At 37.2% G+C, this 17,313-nt stretch overlaps 1 long non-coding RNA gene and 1 pseudogene across 1 annotated transcript; both read left to right on the plus strand.

Moving 5' to 3' along the window:
* Positions 1-2,362: 2,362 nt before the first annotated feature.
* Positions 2,363-3,207, plus strand: LOC144340619 (protein phosphatase inhibitor 2-like; annotated as a pseudogene).
* A 964-nt stretch (positions 3,208-4,171) lies between these two features.
* Positions 4,172-8,111, plus strand: LOC106997904 (uncharacterized). The gene is made up of 2 exons (XR_013416570.1): positions 4,172-5,634; positions 5,768-8,111. It is a non-coding gene; the product is annotated as an uncharacterized LOC106997904 (long non-coding RNA).
* The last annotated feature ends 9,202 nt before the right edge of the window (positions 8,112-17,313 follow it).

The following is a 17,313-nucleotide window of genomic DNA, read 5'->3' on the forward strand; positions in this document are numbered from 1 at the left end:
GGATTGTGCTTTTGATGTCAAGCCTATGAATTCTTTGCCTGGCCCTACATCTCAAAGATTTTCTCCTATTTTTCTAAAATTTTAATAGTTTTACACTTTACATTTACTCTGTAATCCATCTTTTTTGTTTGTTTATCTGTTTTTAGAGATGGGGTCTTGCTATATTGCTCAGGCTGGAGTGAAGTGACATGATCACAGTATGTAGTATGTAACATTTTGGGATTGGCATTTTTCACTCAGTATAACTCTCTGGAGATTCATGCAGGTTGTTGTGTGTATCAGTCATTCTTTTTTATTGCTGAGTATTATTTCATGGCATAAGTGTACAATAGTTGGTTTAACCATTTACCTGTTAAAGGATATCTGGGTTATCTTTGGCTATAATGAGTAAGCAGTTAGACAAACATTTGCATATAAGGTTTTGTGTGAAGGCATCATGTGTGCGTGTGTATTTGTGTGTGCAAGTTTTCATTTCTTGGGGCTAAATACCCAGGAATGCAGTTGCTGGGCAGGATGGTAGTAGTATGCTTAGTTCTTGGATTTGTTGTTGTTGTTGTTGGTTTTGTTTTGTTTTTAAGAAGCTACCAAATCATCTTCCAGAGTGGTTGTACCATTTTATATTCCCACCAGAAATTATGAGTGATCCACTATCTCCTCTTCCTTGCCAGCATTTAGCATTGTCGCTTTTTTTTTTTTTTTTTTTTGAGATGGAGTTTCACTCTTGTTGCCTAGGCTAGAGTACAATGGCACGATCTCTGCTCACTGCAACCTCCACCTCCCGGGTTCAAGTGATTCTCCTGCCTCAGCCTCCCGAGTAGCTGAGACTACAGGCATGTGCCACCATGCCCAGCTACTTTTGTATTTTTAGTAGAGACAGGGTTTCTTCATGTTGGCCAGGCTGGTCTCAAACTCCTGAACTCAGGTGATCCACTCACCTTGGCCTCCCAAAGTGCTGGGATTACAGGTGTGTGCCACCGTGCCTGACCCATTGTCACTACTTTTATTTTAGTCATCCTGATAGATGTGGAGTGATATTTCATTGTGGTTTTAATTTGCATTTCCCTAATGGCTAATGATGTTGAACAACTTTTCATGTGCTAATTTGCCATTTTTATATCCTCCTTGGTGAAATATCACCTTAAGTCTTTTGCCTGTTTCCTAATTGGATTTTTAACGTGTTTTTTTTGTTGTTGTTGAGTTTTGAGAGTTCTTTATATATTCTAGATACTAGTCCTTTGTTCAATGTATGGTTTGCAAATATTTTCTCCTATTGTGTAGCTCATTTTTTCATTCACTTACCAGATCTTCACAAAGCAACAGTTTTACATTTTGATGAAATCCAGTTTATCAGTTTTTCCTTTCATAGATCATGCTTTTGATGTCAAGCCTAAGAATTATTTGCCTAGACCTATATCTCAAATATTTTCTCATATTTTTCTGAACTTTTAGTAGTTTTATGCTTTACATTTACTCCATAATCTTTTATTTATTTTAATTAATTAATTGTATCTGGTAAAGGTTAAGGTATTGCATTTCTCTGACAATTTTTTTTTTTTGAGACAGAGTCTTGCTTAGTCACTCAGGGTAGAGTACAGTGGTGCTGTCACAGCTTATGACAGCCTTGAACTCCTGGGCTCAAGCAGATCTCCAGCCTCAGCATCCCAAGTAGCTGGGACTACAGGCAGGAGCCACCACACCAACATAATTTTTCATTTTTGTGTATAGACAGGGTCTTGCTATCTTACCCAGGTTGGTCTTGAACTTCTGGACTCAAGCAATCCAATCCAGTTTGAATTAACTTTTGCATAAGGCGTGAGACTTAGGTCAAGGTTCATTTTTATTTTATTGTTTTGCCTATGGATGCCCAATTGTTCCATTTCACCATTATTCAATTCACCATTTGTTAAAAAGGCTATTTTTCTTCCATTGACTTCTTTTTGCACCTCTTTCAAAAATCATTTGGGCAGACTGTGTGGGTCTTTTTGTACGTTCTGTATTTTGTTCCGCTGATTTGTGTGTCCATTCCTCTGCTAGTACCATACAGTCTTGATTACTGTAGGTATATAACAACACTTGAAACAGGGCAGACTGATTTTCAATCACTTTATTCTTCTTTTTCAAGAGTGTTTTAGGCATCGGCGTCGCTCCCGCCCTGGAGCTCTAGGCCCGCGTTTCCCTGCTAGCCGTGGGTCAAGCGCCGGCCGCTAAGGGTGCGCGACGAGCCTCCACCCGTTCTGCGCTGGACCTGGCGTCGGGGTCGTTGTGTCCTCATAACCACTCCCGTACCCATTTCCGAGGCAGCAGGTGCAGCCGCTTTAGCCCTGAGCCGGCTCCGCGTCTGTCTGCTGGTCTCTGCTAATGCCCACCCTTCTCTTCGCGGATCCCACGCCAAGCAGCGACCCGGAGCCAACAGCTGGAGCACCTGGCAGTGGCGGCCTCGACGACCTCGCAACGGCCCGTCAAGGGGATCCTGAAGGACAAGACCTCTACGACCCCCTCTGTGGTGGCGTCGGCCGAACCGCCCCGCGGGAGTGTCCACGAGGAGCTGAGCAAACAATCCCGGAAGTGGGATGAAATGAACATCCTGGCGACATATCATCCAGCAGACGAAGACGATGGTTTAATGAAAATAGATGAACCAAGCCCTCCTTACCATAGTATGATGGGTGATGATGAAGGTGCATGTAGTGATACAGAAACCACCGAAGCCATGGCACCAGATATCTTGGCTACGAAATTGGCTGCTGCTGAAGACTTGGAGCCAAAGTATCAGGTTCAGGAACAACAAAGCAGTGGAGAGGAGGATAGTGACCTCTCATCTGAAGAACGAGAAAAAAAAGCGACAATTTGAATGAAAAGGAAGCGCCACTACAATGAAGGACTCAATATCAAACTAGCTGGACAATTTCAAAAGACCTACATGATGATGACGGAGATGAAGAAATGTTAGAACCTGCAGGTGGAGAAAGCATGAATATGGAAGAATCAAATCAAGGATCTACTGTAAGTGACCAACAGCAAAACAAATCACGAAGTTCATAGAAGAGATTTGTTCAACACTGCAATTGTTTGTTAGATATGAACCCAGTTGCTATAATACATTGCTTCTTGTTCTCCACAAATCATGACTTAAGTACCAAAATGCATACCAGTTATTATATATTGCCAGTAATTAAATGATAACCTTAGAGACTGATTAGACCAAAATGAAAATGAAAATGCCTGATATGTGTGTGTGTATGTGTGTATGTGTGTGTGTGTGTGTATATATATATATATACACACACACTTGTGCCTAGTACTTTACCACAAATACAGTGTAATACCATCAGTCCGAAACTGTATTGCTTTTGTAAAAACATTGCTTAACTTGTATATTATATAGCTTTTTATACTTTAGAAGTTCAACAGTATCTTTGGGGGGGAACTAATTTATTTTCATCATTCTAAATGTGGTGGTAGCTCTTATAAAGTTTGTTAATTTTTTTAAAATCAAAAGCCAATTGAACAACAGGATATATAGGTTGATAAATCTTCAGGCTGAATAGTATTTTAACACTTGTGTTCAACTTGATTTGTCTGTTTAATTGAAAAGGATTGTAAGAGTTACTGTTGCATTTTCTGGCCTACTACCTTTAAAATTCTTGTTGCGTTTCTTTGTGTTTATAAGGAAAGGACTGGACTTTTTCTTGACAAAATTAGCTTTTTTTCTCACAAATTATCAGGTTAAACTTGCACTGATGTCTGCTCTTTTTTTTTTTAAATGTTTTTGGTACGCTGGGCAGACTTCAGTTTTTAAAAAAATAAGTATTGTAATGTAGCTATCTCGGCATTCCCTTTAAATATCTGTCTTAACCTCCTGCTTTTATTTCCTACTCCTTTCCACACATATACACACAATCCTTTACCTTTTAAGGGATCATTAGGATTGTCACACATTAGGAAGTCTTTCTCTCATGTCATTTGCGGCAATATTGAAATTCTTATTTTAACCATCACTGTCTATTAATTCTTCTAATACATGAAGAAAATAGATTGAGTAGCAGCAGTACCCCATAGGCAGGAAATACAGTTTAACTGCTGGATTTCTATACCTCTCTGATTTACAGCTTGCTAATTAAATTGCTATTATTAGTTTGTCTGGCTTAATTAGACTTAAGAAAACAACTAACTGAGGGTTTTTGTTTTTTCGGTTTTTTTTTTTTTTTTTTTTTGCATAAGGAGAGAATTGTATGTAACCAGTGATATGATTATTCCTGAAGGTACAGACAGAAGTAAACCTGGGAACATTGTTTAATTTAAAAACTTTAATCCCTGCTATAAGGGAATACGATAATGTATACTGTGACAAATGTACTTTATTCTTCTAACACAGTAAAGAATTACTTGGGAACTTTTTCCTGAAACTAAGTGCAGGAAAGCCCTGTGTGTCTTGGTTTCGTGATGGTTTCATTTCTAGCCATACAACTGATGGATTGTAACAATTTCTGTTAGTGCCAAAATAATCTGTTATATGAACAGACTTCTAAAATAATTTCTGTATATTATATATGTAAGAAGTCTTTTATTGAACAGCTTATCTTCCACTTGCAAGTTTATGGAAATATCAATATGTCAAAATAAATAAAAAGTGGGAGAATTCTTTGCTGTTAGAAGAATGTGCTTATTATTTTGATTTCTTAAATGGTATATCATCAAAGTACTGCTGATCTATAGTTGCAGTATTCTACTAAACACTTCAGCTAGTAATACTGCTGATTTAGAAACAAAACTCTTTATTTTTGCTTTCTGAATTTAGAATGCTGGGATTACCTGTTTAAGCCTGTTTTGGGGAATATAGAGATTAAGTCTGTACATACCTGTGCACATATATTCATGCACCCTCTGATTTTGGTTTTCTTGTTTTGAGTTGTTAGAAAGTATCCACTTACTCTTCTTTTTGTCGAAGTAGCTGTTTTAGAGAGAAGAAAAGGATAAGACTTTACATAGTTTGTTCTTTCTGTGTTTTCTACAAACTTTTTTGAATTTCAAATCACAAGCAAACTAATTTTCTGATTTTTAGAAAGTAGATGATGACTTCAGAGGAGTAAGACATGCTAAACAGCATGCTCGGTAGAATTTTAGGTAGTCAAATGCAACTGAGAAAAAGTATTTTCAAGTCATAAGTTGCTAATTGATATGCTATGAACTAGTCAAAATATGAAACATATGATTCAAGTTAGATTTTCCTCTAGAGATGGATCTGCAGGGATGACTACAATTTGGCATAATGGTGTAAATGAATTGTTAAGGGTAACTTTAAGTTGAAGATTAAAGCAAGATGCCATTTCCTCCATATCTTTCATTTTGTTTATATTTTTTCCCTTTAAGTTAGTATACACTACACATACTGCAATAAAATATAATAATATGAAAAAAGAATCTTTTAGATATTCTAGTTCCTTTGCCTTTCCATGTAAATTTTAGAATAATTCTACCTATAATCTGCAAAAATTTTGATTGGAATTGTGTTAAACTTGTATATCAGTTTGGGGAGAATTGACATATTTACTATGTTGAGTCTTCCAATCCATGAACAGTATTGCTCTCTATGTAGACAGAGACTAAATAGATCTTCTTTGATGTCATTCACCAGCATTACATAGTTTTTAGCTTGCAAGTCTTGCATGTTTTGTTAGATTTACACGTGTTTCATGTATTTGAGTAATTGGAAATAATATATTTATATTTTTGGGCCAGGCACAGTGGCTAATGCCTGTAATCCCAGCACTTTCGGAGGCCGAGGCGGGCTGATCACGAGGTCAGGAGATCGAGACCTTCCTGGCTAACACGGTGAAACCCCGTCTCTACTAAAAATACAAAAAATTAGCTGAGCGTGGTGGCGGGTGCCTGTAGTCCCAGCTACTGGGAAGGCTGAGGCAGGAGAACGGCATGAACCCAGGAGGTGGAGCTTGCAGTGAGCCGAGATCATGCCACTGCACTCCAGCCTGGGTGACAGAGCGAGACTCCATCTCAAAATAATAATAATAATAAAAATAACAATATTTTTGGTATTACCTGTTCATTGTGAGTATGTAGAAATATAATTGATACTGGTTTGTTTGTCCTGTATTCTGTTAATTTGCTGAAATCACATATTCTAGAAGTTTTTCTGTAGATTCCTTGTGATTTTCTACATAGACAATCATGTCACTTACAAATGGGAACTGTTTATTTCTTACTTCACAATCTGTATGCCTTTAATCTCCTTTTTCATGCCTATTGCACTGTCTAGAACTTCCAACACTGTGAATAAGAGTGGTGAGAGTGGACATTCTTGCCTTGTTCCTGATTGTAGGTAGAAACTATTCGGTCATTCACAATCAAGTATGTTAGCCATAGGATTTTTGTAGATGATCTTTATCAAGTAAAGAAAGATATTATCTACTCCTGTATTTCTGAGATTAAAAAAATAATGAATGTGTGTTAAAGTAGGTTAAATACTTTTTCTTCATTAATTGATATGAACAAGTAAATTTTCCTCTTCAGCCTGTAATGTGATGGATTATATTAATTACTTATGAATATCCAACCAGCTTTGCATCCCTGGGATAACTCTCATGTGGTCATTGTATATAATTCTTTTTATATATTGGTAAATTCCACTTGCTAATATTTACTTAAAGATTGCTGCATCATGAGGAATATTAGTCTACAGTTTTCTTTTCTTCCCATTGTCATTGTTTGGTTTTGGTATTGGGGTAATTCTAGCTTTATAAAATAAACTGGGAAATGCTTCCTCTGCTTCTATTTTCTGGAAGAGATTGTTAATTGGTGTTAATTCTTCTTTAAATCTTCGGTAGAATGCTTCATTAAAACTATTTGTTCCTAAATATTTCCTTTTGTGAGTTTTTAAACTATGAATTCAATTTCCTTAATAGGTATAGAAATTTTTGAATTAATTATTTTATATTTAGTGAGTTGTGGCACTTTATATTTTTTGAGGAAATGATCCATTTCATTTAAGTGTCAAATTCATGTGTGTAGAATTGTTCATAGTATTATTTTATTATCCTTTTGATATCTGTAGAATCTTTGATGATACCCCATTTCATTTCATAGCTTCTATCTTCTGTCTTCTTTTTTTCTTTCTGAGTCTTACTAGTAGTTTGCCAATTTTATTAATCTTTCAGAGAGCCAGCTCTTTGCTTCTTTGATTTTTTTTGTTTTTGCTTTTGTTGTTCTGTTTTCAGTTTCATTGTTCTGCTGGCGTTTTGTTTTGCTGTTCTTTTTCTAGATTCTTGAGGTGAGAGCTTAGATTATTGGTTTGAGACTTTTCCTCTTTTCCAATGTATGCAGTTAGTGTTTTAAATTTACTTCTCAAATGCAAATTAAAACCACAATGAAATGCCATCTCACACCAGTCAGAATGGCAATTATTAAAAACTCAGGAAACAACAGATGCTGACAAGGTTGCGGAGAACCTTGTTTCTTTACATTGTTGATGGAATGTAAATTAGTTCAGCCATTGTGGAAGACAGTGTGGCAATTCCTCAAAGATCTAGAACCAGAAATGCCATTTGACCCAGCAATCCCATGACTGGGTAAATGCCCAAAGGAATGCAAATCATTCTATTATAAAGATACACGCATGTGTATGTTCATTGCAGTACTATTCACAATAGCAAAGACATGGAATCAACCCAACTGCCCATCAATGACAGACTGGATAAAGAAAATGTACATATGCACCATGAAATACTATACAGCCATAAAAAGGAATGAGAGCCTGTTGTTTGCAGAGACATGAATGAAGCTGGAAGCCATATCCTCATCAAACTAATGCAGGAACAGAAAACCAAACACCACATGTTCTCACTTGTAAGTGGGAGCTGAACAATGAAAACACATGGACACACGGAGGGGGAAAACACACACTGGGGTCTGTCTGGGGCAGGGGTGGGAGGAGGGAGAGCATCAGGAAAAATAGCTAATGCATGCTTGGCTTAATACCTAGGTGATGGGTTGATATGTGCAGCAAACCACCATGGCACACGTTTACCTATGTAACAAACCTGCACATCCTGCACATGTACCCTGGAACTTAAAATAAAGTTACCTCTTATAACTACTATAACTGTATCCCACAAATTCTGATATGGCATATTTTCATTTTTATTTAGTTGTGTTTATTGTGTGTATTTTTTAAAAATTTTCTTGAGACTTCTTCCTTGACCCATGTATTTCTAAGTGTGTTGTTTTGTCTCCAAATGTTTAGAGATTTTCCTGTTATTTTTCTGTTGTTGATTTCTGGTTTGGTTCCATTGTGGTAGGAGAACACTTTCTTTATGATTTTATTTAAAAATTGTTGGTGTTTGTTTTATTGTCTTAGATATGGTCTATCTTGGCATATATTCTGTAGGCACTTAAAAAAAAATGTGTATTCTAGCTGGGTGTGGTGGCCCATGCCTGTAATCCTAGCACTTTGGGAGGCTGAGGTGGGTGGACCACCTGAGGTCAAGAGTTTGAGGCCAGCCTAACCAACATGGTGAAACCTCATCTCTACCACCAAAAAAAAAAAAAAAAAAAAAAAAAAAAATTAGCCAGGCATGGTGGCATGTGCTTGTAATCTCAGCTACTCAGGAGGCGGAGGCAGGAGAATTGCTCGAACCTGGGAGGCAGAGGTTGCAGTGAGCCGAGATTGTGCCATTGCACTCCAGTGTGGGCATTAAGAGCGAAACTCCATCTCAAAATAAATAAATAAATAAATGTGTATTCTGCCATGGAATACTATGTAGCCATAAAAAGAATGAGATCCTGTCTTCTGCAGGGACATGGATGGAGCTGGAGGCCATTATCCTTAGCAAACTAACACAGGAACAGAAAACCAAATACTGCATGTTCTCACTTATAAGTGGGGGCTAAATGATGGAACACCATAGAGAGGAAAAACACATACTGGGGCCTATTGGAGGGTGGAGATTGGGAGGAGGCTGAGGATCAGAAAAAATAACTAATGGGTACTAGACTTAATTCCTGGATGATGAAGTAATCTGTAAAACAAACCTCCATGACAGTAGTTTACCTATGTAACAGACCTGCACATGTACCCCTGAACTTAAAAGGAAAAAGAAAAAAAAAAGAAAAAGAAAATCTTGTGGAATCTACTGAAAGCAAGGAAAAAGAAAAGAATGTATTTTTTGTTGTTGATTGGAGTGTTCTATAAATGTTGATTAGATCTTATTGTTTGATGTTGCTTATTCTATGTTTTTTCTCAATTTTTGTCTATTTGTTTAATCAATTGTTGAGAGAAAACTACTGAAGTCTTCAACAATCACTGTTGATTTGCCTATTTTCTTTTCAGTTCTATCAGTTTTTGCTTTATGTAATTTGCAGCCCTGTTGTTTGGTGCATACATATGTAAGACTGCTGTGTCTTTTTGGTAGATTTACCCTTTTATCATTATATAGTGTCCCTACCCATTTCTAGTAATTTTCTTTGTTCTAAATTTATTTAGAACACCTTTATTATTTATTATTTTTGCCTGATATGTTTTTCTATCCTTTAGCTTATGAACCGCCTATATCATTATATTCGAAGTGAGTTTATCATAAACAGCAAATGATTGACTTTTTTTTTTTTTCTTTTTGAGACGGAGTCTCCCTCTGTTGCCCAGGCTGGAGTGCAGTGGTGTGAAGTGGCGTGATCTCAGCTCACTGCAACCTCCAGCTCCCGGGTTCAAGAGATTCTTCTGCCTCAGCCTCCTGAGTAGCTGAGGCTACAGGCGTGTGCCACCACAGCTGGCTAATTTTTGTGTTTTTAGTAAAGACGGAGTTTCACCATGTTAGCCAGGATGGTTAACTCCTGACCTCGTGATCCACCCACCTTGGCCTCCCAAAGTGCTGGGATTACAGGCATGAGCCACCGCACCTGACAGAGTAATATTTTTAAATCTATTCTGCCAAGCTTTGTCTCTTATAATTGATGTATTTAGGCCATTTATATTTCCTATAATATTGTTACGTCCAGGCTTAAGTCAGACATTTTATTTTTTGTTTTCTGTTTGTTCTCTCTGTTTTTCATTTCTTTGTTTTCTTTTTCATTGTTTCCTAAATAATTTTAAAATTCCATTTTAATTTATCTATAGCTGTGTATGTGTGTATATGTCTGTGTACCTCTTTGTATAGCTCTTTTAGTGGTTGTTGTAGGTATTACATTATATTTATGTAACTTATTTATTGTCATTAATTACCAGTCTGAGTGATGTGTAGAAATTTCTTCTCCCTTTATGTTTGTTTACCTTCCTTCATTTATAATTGCCTGTAATATTTTCTCTATATACATTTATAACCATATGATACAGTATTAAAAGTTTTTCTTCAACCCTATAATTTAGATAACTCAAGAGAAGAAGTAAAGTCCATTTTTTAACCCATATTTTTTCTTGCCATGTTCTTTCTTCCTTCCTGATGTTCCAACTGTCCTCAATTCAACTTTTTGGGTTTTTTAGGGTAGACCTGTTAGTGACAAATTCTGTTAGTTTTCCCTCATCCGTGTATGTCTTAATTTCCTTGGATATTTTTGCTGATAATAGTGTTCTAAGTTGACATTTTTTTTTCCTTTCAGCACTGGAAAAATGTGGTGACCTCCTTCAGGCTTACACAGTTTCTGATGAAAATTTTGCTCTGTCATTTTTTTCACCTGTTAGATGTCATTTATCTCTTACTGCTTTCAAGATTTTTTTTGTCTTTAATTTTTAGTTAATTACTATGGTTTTGGTGTGGCTTTCTTTGGGTTTCTCCTGTTTGGGATTCACTCACCTTCTTAAATCACTAGGTTTATATCTTCTGCCAAATTTGGGAAGTTTTCAACCATATTTATTTGATAATTTTTTTCAGATTCACTCTTTTTCCTCATTTTGGGACTCTGAGTATATGAACATTAAATCTTTTGTTATAGCCCCATGGGTCCCTGAGGCTTTGTCCATTTTTTTCAGTGTATTTTCTTTCTTTCCTTTGTTTAGACTGGATGACTGCTATTGTTCTCTCTTCAGGGTAGCTAATTCTTTCCTCTGTTCTCTCCTTCTGTTGCTAAGCTTATTTATTGTGCTTTTTATTTTGGCTATTGTACTTTTCAGTTCTAAAATTTCCACATTTTCTTCCCTATATATCCTATTTTTATGCTGAAACATCCTATTTTTTTCTTTTCTGATCTTTTCTTCTTCCTTTTTTTAAACCACAGAACTGGACATCCTATTTTTTCATTCTTTAAGTGTTAATTGCTCATCAAAGCATTTTAATAATGGTGGCTTTAAAATCTTCATCAGGCTTTTCTTTCCATTTTGGCATCTATTTTATTTTATTTTATTTTATTTTAATTCAGTTTGAGGTATTCCTGGTTCCTGATATGACAAATAATTTCCAATTAAAACTTGGACATTTCAGGCATTATGTTATAAGGCTATTGGTCTTATTTAAACTCTGTTTTAGTTGGCTTCTTTTAACACCACTCCAGTAGGTAGGTGGATGAGCTTCATGACTCTAGGTAGGGGTAGGAGCCCAGGTTTCTCACTCTGCCTTCATTGACACCTCAGATAGGTCCCCATTATTACTGAGTGGGGAGAGAAATTCTGCCTCCCTGTCAGGTGCCCACTAATACCTCCCTGGCTGGTTGGGATAGGAGTGCCACTTACTATCCCTGACATGACCTCTACTGACACCAAGATGGAACAGTGGAGTGGAGGAGTGAGTAGTAGGTATCAGGGAGTGGTTGCTGGATTAACTGTGGGTGGTGATGAAAATCCTCATTAGGCATTGTCTGACACCACCCTAGAGGAGAGGGGAAGAGATGCTTCATTACTGTTGGGTGGGGAATGGAAATCTAGGTTTCCATTGACATTTCAGGGACTTGGGGAAGGGAGTAGTACATTTTCACCAAGAGTGCATGAACATCCTGACTCCCTACTCACTTTCTCTGACACCCTCCTGGTGTGTGTGCGTGTGTGTGTTGAAGTGTTGGCTTCCTTATTACAGCCAGGTGAGGGTGAAAGTCTAGGCTCCTCATTTGACCTTAGCTGGTGGGAGTGGAGTCGCAGTTTTTTCTGTGGTGGTTGGCTGGCCCCATCACCCAAGATGAAGTGTAGTGGTGCAATCATAGCTCACTGTAACCTCGAACTCCTGGGCTCAAATGATCCTCCTGCCTCAGTCTTTTGAGTATCTAGGACTACAGACACATCTGACTATGCCTGACTGATTTTATTATTATTATTCATAGAGATAGGGCCTCATTATGTTGCCCATGGCTGGTCTTGAACTCCTGGCCTCAAGCGATCCTCCTGCCTGGCCTCCTCCCCAAAATTACTTTAAATGATATAACAGCTGACAGTTTGAATAGGTCCTCCTTATTTTGTTGGAGGCAGAGTATTAGAAATGACCTAACAAAAATAATTTGTTTCCTGTCACTAGACTCATTCACTGTGTCGATGAGTGTGTCAGTGGTTTGTGGGAAGCAAACTTAAATGAAAATGTATGTATTTAATTAAATGTTACAAGAGATGCTTTTTAAAAAAACTATTGACTCCTGTGAATTTCAGAAAAATATTGCAAGTCATTTGACTTAGTTACTTCACTTGCACTCTATGTAAAAATTTTAGAATTTTACCTCTTTGAAAAACTCCTAATATCAATAGTGATAATGTTGTTTTGCAGCCTCAAATGATTTTGTTACTTTGGACTAATTTTCACTGAGTTAATTAATAAGTGACTTTTTATTACCTAAAAATGTTCTTAAGTATATCATAGAAAGATTATTGGGTCACTAAGTGACTTTCTATGTATATACCTTTGTCCGTATTTAATTTTTGCAAAACTCAAATTAAGGTGGTAAATTCTGTGTGGATATACCTTCATGTATTGTATTGATAAGATTAACTACATTTTAAAACTAAAGCTGAAAGCTTTAAATAAAATTGTCATTCAACTATATATGTATTTCTGTAAAACACACACATAATGATGAATTCGAATTAATAAGCAAAAAAGGAGAGGATTTGTAATTTAAAATTGATCTTGGAATATACACTCTACACTTAAAGAGATAGGAAAAACTTTTTCTTTCCCTTTAGCATAATCTGCCCAGCAAGCGGTGGTTTCTTATCAGAATGCTGTCACTTAATATCTTGATAACTTTTAGTGCCTTGTGGTGATAGCATCAAGTTTTTAAATTATTTTAAAAACAAACAACGAAAAACCCATTTGCTTCTGAAACACCGAAAGTTTCTTATAATTGTTACCTTCTTTATGTTTATTTTCAAATGTTTCATTGTCACTCGGTTATTGAGATATCAAAACTATAACAGTTGCTCACTCTCAGGTACCTATGCACTTAAGTGACCAGTTTCTCTGAAAATTCTTTTTTGTTGTTGCCTTCTTCAAACCTCATACCCTGAATCCAGAATACTAACACTGTCAAGCTATTTTTCACGCCTCCAAATCTTTGTTTTTTCTCACTAGACAGCCACTACCCATTTGGCCACTAGGTGGAGCCAAAGGCTTAATCTTTCACCTTCCTGTGCCTGTGAAGGAAGCTAAAAGTAATTAGATGTGTTTGGCATGATTTATATATTTTAAATTAAGGCTGTACTATCAAAAGAGCTACCCTGTGTCTCAAACCCACAATGTGGTAAAAGCTGACAAATAAAAAACAGTAGCTCAATTTTCTAGATTAATTTTGTCCAGGTTAAAAATATTATTGATATACGTTTTAGTGACCGCATAGGTTTCAGTAAGGGTTAGGAGGATGCTCTTGTTCGTACTCCAAGTTTGGCATGGTGACTGTTAATACATTCATTTTGAAGAAGATTTTGCTTCTGGGTTTAAAATACTGCTGTCAATTCGTAGGAGTCCTAATGCACACTTTATAGGGTAGATTGGAAAGAAGACCATGGAAAGTTGTCAATGCCCTCACTGTCTAAAGTGTGTTCATATCTTTAGACTAATGACTCTTGGTCCTTGTGCAATGGTGAAATGGAAGATTCTACTCTTCTAGTCCGATCTTGTTGGTCACTGTAATAAATTAAACAGAGCCATCTGGCCTTGCCGTGAACAGATGCTTTCTGCTTTATCCTCATGCTTGTCTGAAGGCCTCTGCTATAAGTTACTCATCAAAAGCTGGGTCTTTTGAGAGAAACAACAGGAAGGACAACCTCAGAGGCTCCGTGGAAATGACTCTACAATTTTTTTTTTTTTTGAGATGGAGTCTTACCCTGTTGCCCAGGCTGGAGTGCAGTGGCAAGATCTTGGCTCAATGCAACCCTTGCCTCCTGGGTTCAAGTGATTCTCCTGCCTCAGCCTCCCGAGCACAGGTACATGCCACCACACCTGGCTAATTTTTGTAGTTTTAGTGGAGATGGGATCTCACCATGTTGGCCAGGCTGGTCTCTGACTTCTGACCTCAAGTGATGTGCCCACCTTGGCCTCTTAAAGTGCTGGGATTATAGTCATGAGCCACCGCACCCGGCCTCTACTAGATATTCTTGACACTTGATACTGCAGAGAATAGAATTGCAAGAACAAATTTACTAGTTTAGGCTGATGTTGCCAGCCCTGGTCAGATTATGCCAGGGGACATAAAAATTAGCAGTTATAGGACTGTTTTAGTACAGAAGCAGATGCATTCATCAACATAGTCTGCTAACCCCAGATCAATGGAACAAGAAATGAGACTGGGTAAAGTTGTAAATCAATGTTTAATTATGATGATTTATTTTAGAATACTGTAGATACTATTTTAAATGTTCATTTTTTTCTGATAAACCTGCCCTTTGGAATAAATGTTCTATTTTCTGATAAGCATATGAGAAAGCATTTTATTTCTTCTTGGTTTGTCTATCTACACTCCTCAATTTCAGCCTATGCTTGTGGAAAATGAAACTAAAAGTTCTTTGAATGGTATCTTGTTCCCAAGGAATCTCAGAATTCAGGAAAGATAAGCTATAGTAAATCTCAATATAATTTACAAGGTAATTAGGAGAAATTGAGGATGATATAATGACGCTATTGACTGGAATTCTGGAAAGTACTTTTACAAGATTTTAAGCTTAGAAAAATCTCAACTATCCTTTGTGAAAGAACATTGAGTGAAAATTTGCTCCCACACATCTATAAACAACCAAGCATTTTTATAGACAGGATCACTGGTAAAATATACGATGATTCTATAGAAAATTTGACATACAGTTCTTTTCTGCAAACTATGCTAGGTGCTTTTATGGATCACTTTATGTTTTTATAGCCACGTATTAAACGTGCAATGGTTCAATAGTCCTTCTACCTATAAATCTGGAATCACGATTATTCCAGAAATGTTACATTTAAGGGAAAATCTCATTTAATTGGGTATTAGATCATTAAAGAGCAAGGATTGCAGTTTATATGTGGAAAGAGAGCTTACAAAGTCCTCCTAGGACAGGAACTCATAGCTTATTGAGTCCCCACCTGACAGGTGGAAAAGGATGTTACTTGTGACAAGTCCAGATCACTGGTGAACTTTGGACATTTCAGAGAAAATGGGATTTAATCCACAGTTACAGGCACTGCAAGCAAAATCCTTAGCTGTTGAGTTCTCCTGAGGGAGAGTTCTCAGAATAAATGAGTTGATGAGTGACAACACAATTATTGCTAGGTCATGAAAGAAGTAAATATGATTATGACCTTACGGGCTAAGCCCTTCCAGACAGAGGTGATTTCTCGAGTCTTCATAGCATAAGACTTTTGTTTTGCTGACTACACAACAAGGGGCTCTTTATATCTTAACCCTAAAACAGGCCAAATAGAGATGATAAAATGAGTGGAACTGAATTAGAGCATTTCTGAAAAGTTTTATTTGGTTAATTCTGCCCCTTAAGGTCAGAAATTATGTAGGAAAAGTGTTTCAAAATTGTAAATAAGGCAAAATTGTACGTGCTTGATTATTTAATATCACACTTGAACCTTTGCTCATAACCCTGCCTGATCAAACCCTGAGTGTCTCAGAGACTGTAATTTGCCTAAGAAGAACCCGGCCAGCCCTGTGCAATTAGAGGTTAATCAGCAGAGAGCTGATAAGAGATGCTGGCTTTCTCTTTTTCTCTGGTAAAGAAGATAACGCCAAGGTTATGATTTTATTGCCCTCTAGTACGTTAGCCATTTTGAATCTCTAGCCTAGAAATTATTTCCTCACTGAGAGATACAGCTCTGTTTTTCAAATACTTTTTGGATCAAGGCTCTTGTATTCTTCCTGGTTCCTTCTTTGAGTTTGATAAAACTTTGAAAAGTCTATCAAAGAAATTTCTCTCAGAACCAGACTTTTAGAGAGGAAATGCTGGAACTACAGATGAGAGGCACATGTGTGTAACGGCTCAGACCACGCAGACAGCAGATCTGATGAGCCACACCACTGCTGCTGCCCCACGGCTTCTAGACGCTGCTGCTTGTTCTGTTGTTAGCACCTGGACGTTGCCGCAGCCACCACTGAAGACACCTCCTAAACCACTTCTGTTTCAGGAACTTCACTTAAAAAAAAAAAAAGGAAAAAAACCCACTGCTTCCTCAAAAGACAGTTGCTGCTTCTGTCACCTTTGCCAGAGAAATAAATACAGTAAAACGTGCTCCGCTCCCCCACACCCTGGTTCCTCCTGTGGCTCCCTTTGTAACTGAAGTCTTAGGTGGATGAATTTAATTGGTGGAACTTCGGTGCTCTAGCTTCAAAGGTGGCTAGGGGAAGTGAGCTTTCTGGTTTCTACTTTAGGGAGGCAGGACTCAAAAGGTAGGGGAAATTTCACAGTACTCTGAAGGTGTTCAAATCCGATGAGCAGCCAGTAAACGTTACAGGTGTGAGGTGCTGGGTGGAGCCGCTGCCGTGAATATGTGCTTTGGTTCATGGACTACATCAGTGGTTCTTAGAGTCCAGTTAATTCACAGATTCACAAGAGATAATAAAAGGATTGTTTTTGTTTTAAGCCATTAAGTTTGGAGTTGGTGTGCTGCACTGTAATAGATAATGGAAACATACAGTATGTATTTTTGCAAGTCTGGCTTCTTCACTTAGTATTTTGTTTCTATGATATTCATCCATGTTGTTACATTTTCAGTAGTTCATGAAGTTTCATTGCTTACGTAGTACTCTGTTGTATGAATAGACAATGTTTTGTTTATCCGTTTACTGTTGAAGAACCATTTTGTTAAACAATCTGAGAGTAATCTTTGGAAATTATGCCACTTGAATCCTTAATATTTTGTCATGTATGATTCAAGAATAAGGACATTTCTCCTGCATAATCCTAATACTGTCATCACC

This window comes from Macaca mulatta, chromosome 4 (genome assembly GCF_049350105.2).
Source record: "Macaca mulatta isolate MMU2019108-1 chromosome 4, T2T-MMU8v2.0, whole genome shotgun sequence".
Taxonomy (NCBI): Eukaryota; Metazoa; Chordata; class Mammalia; order Primates; family Cercopithecidae; genus Macaca; species Macaca mulatta.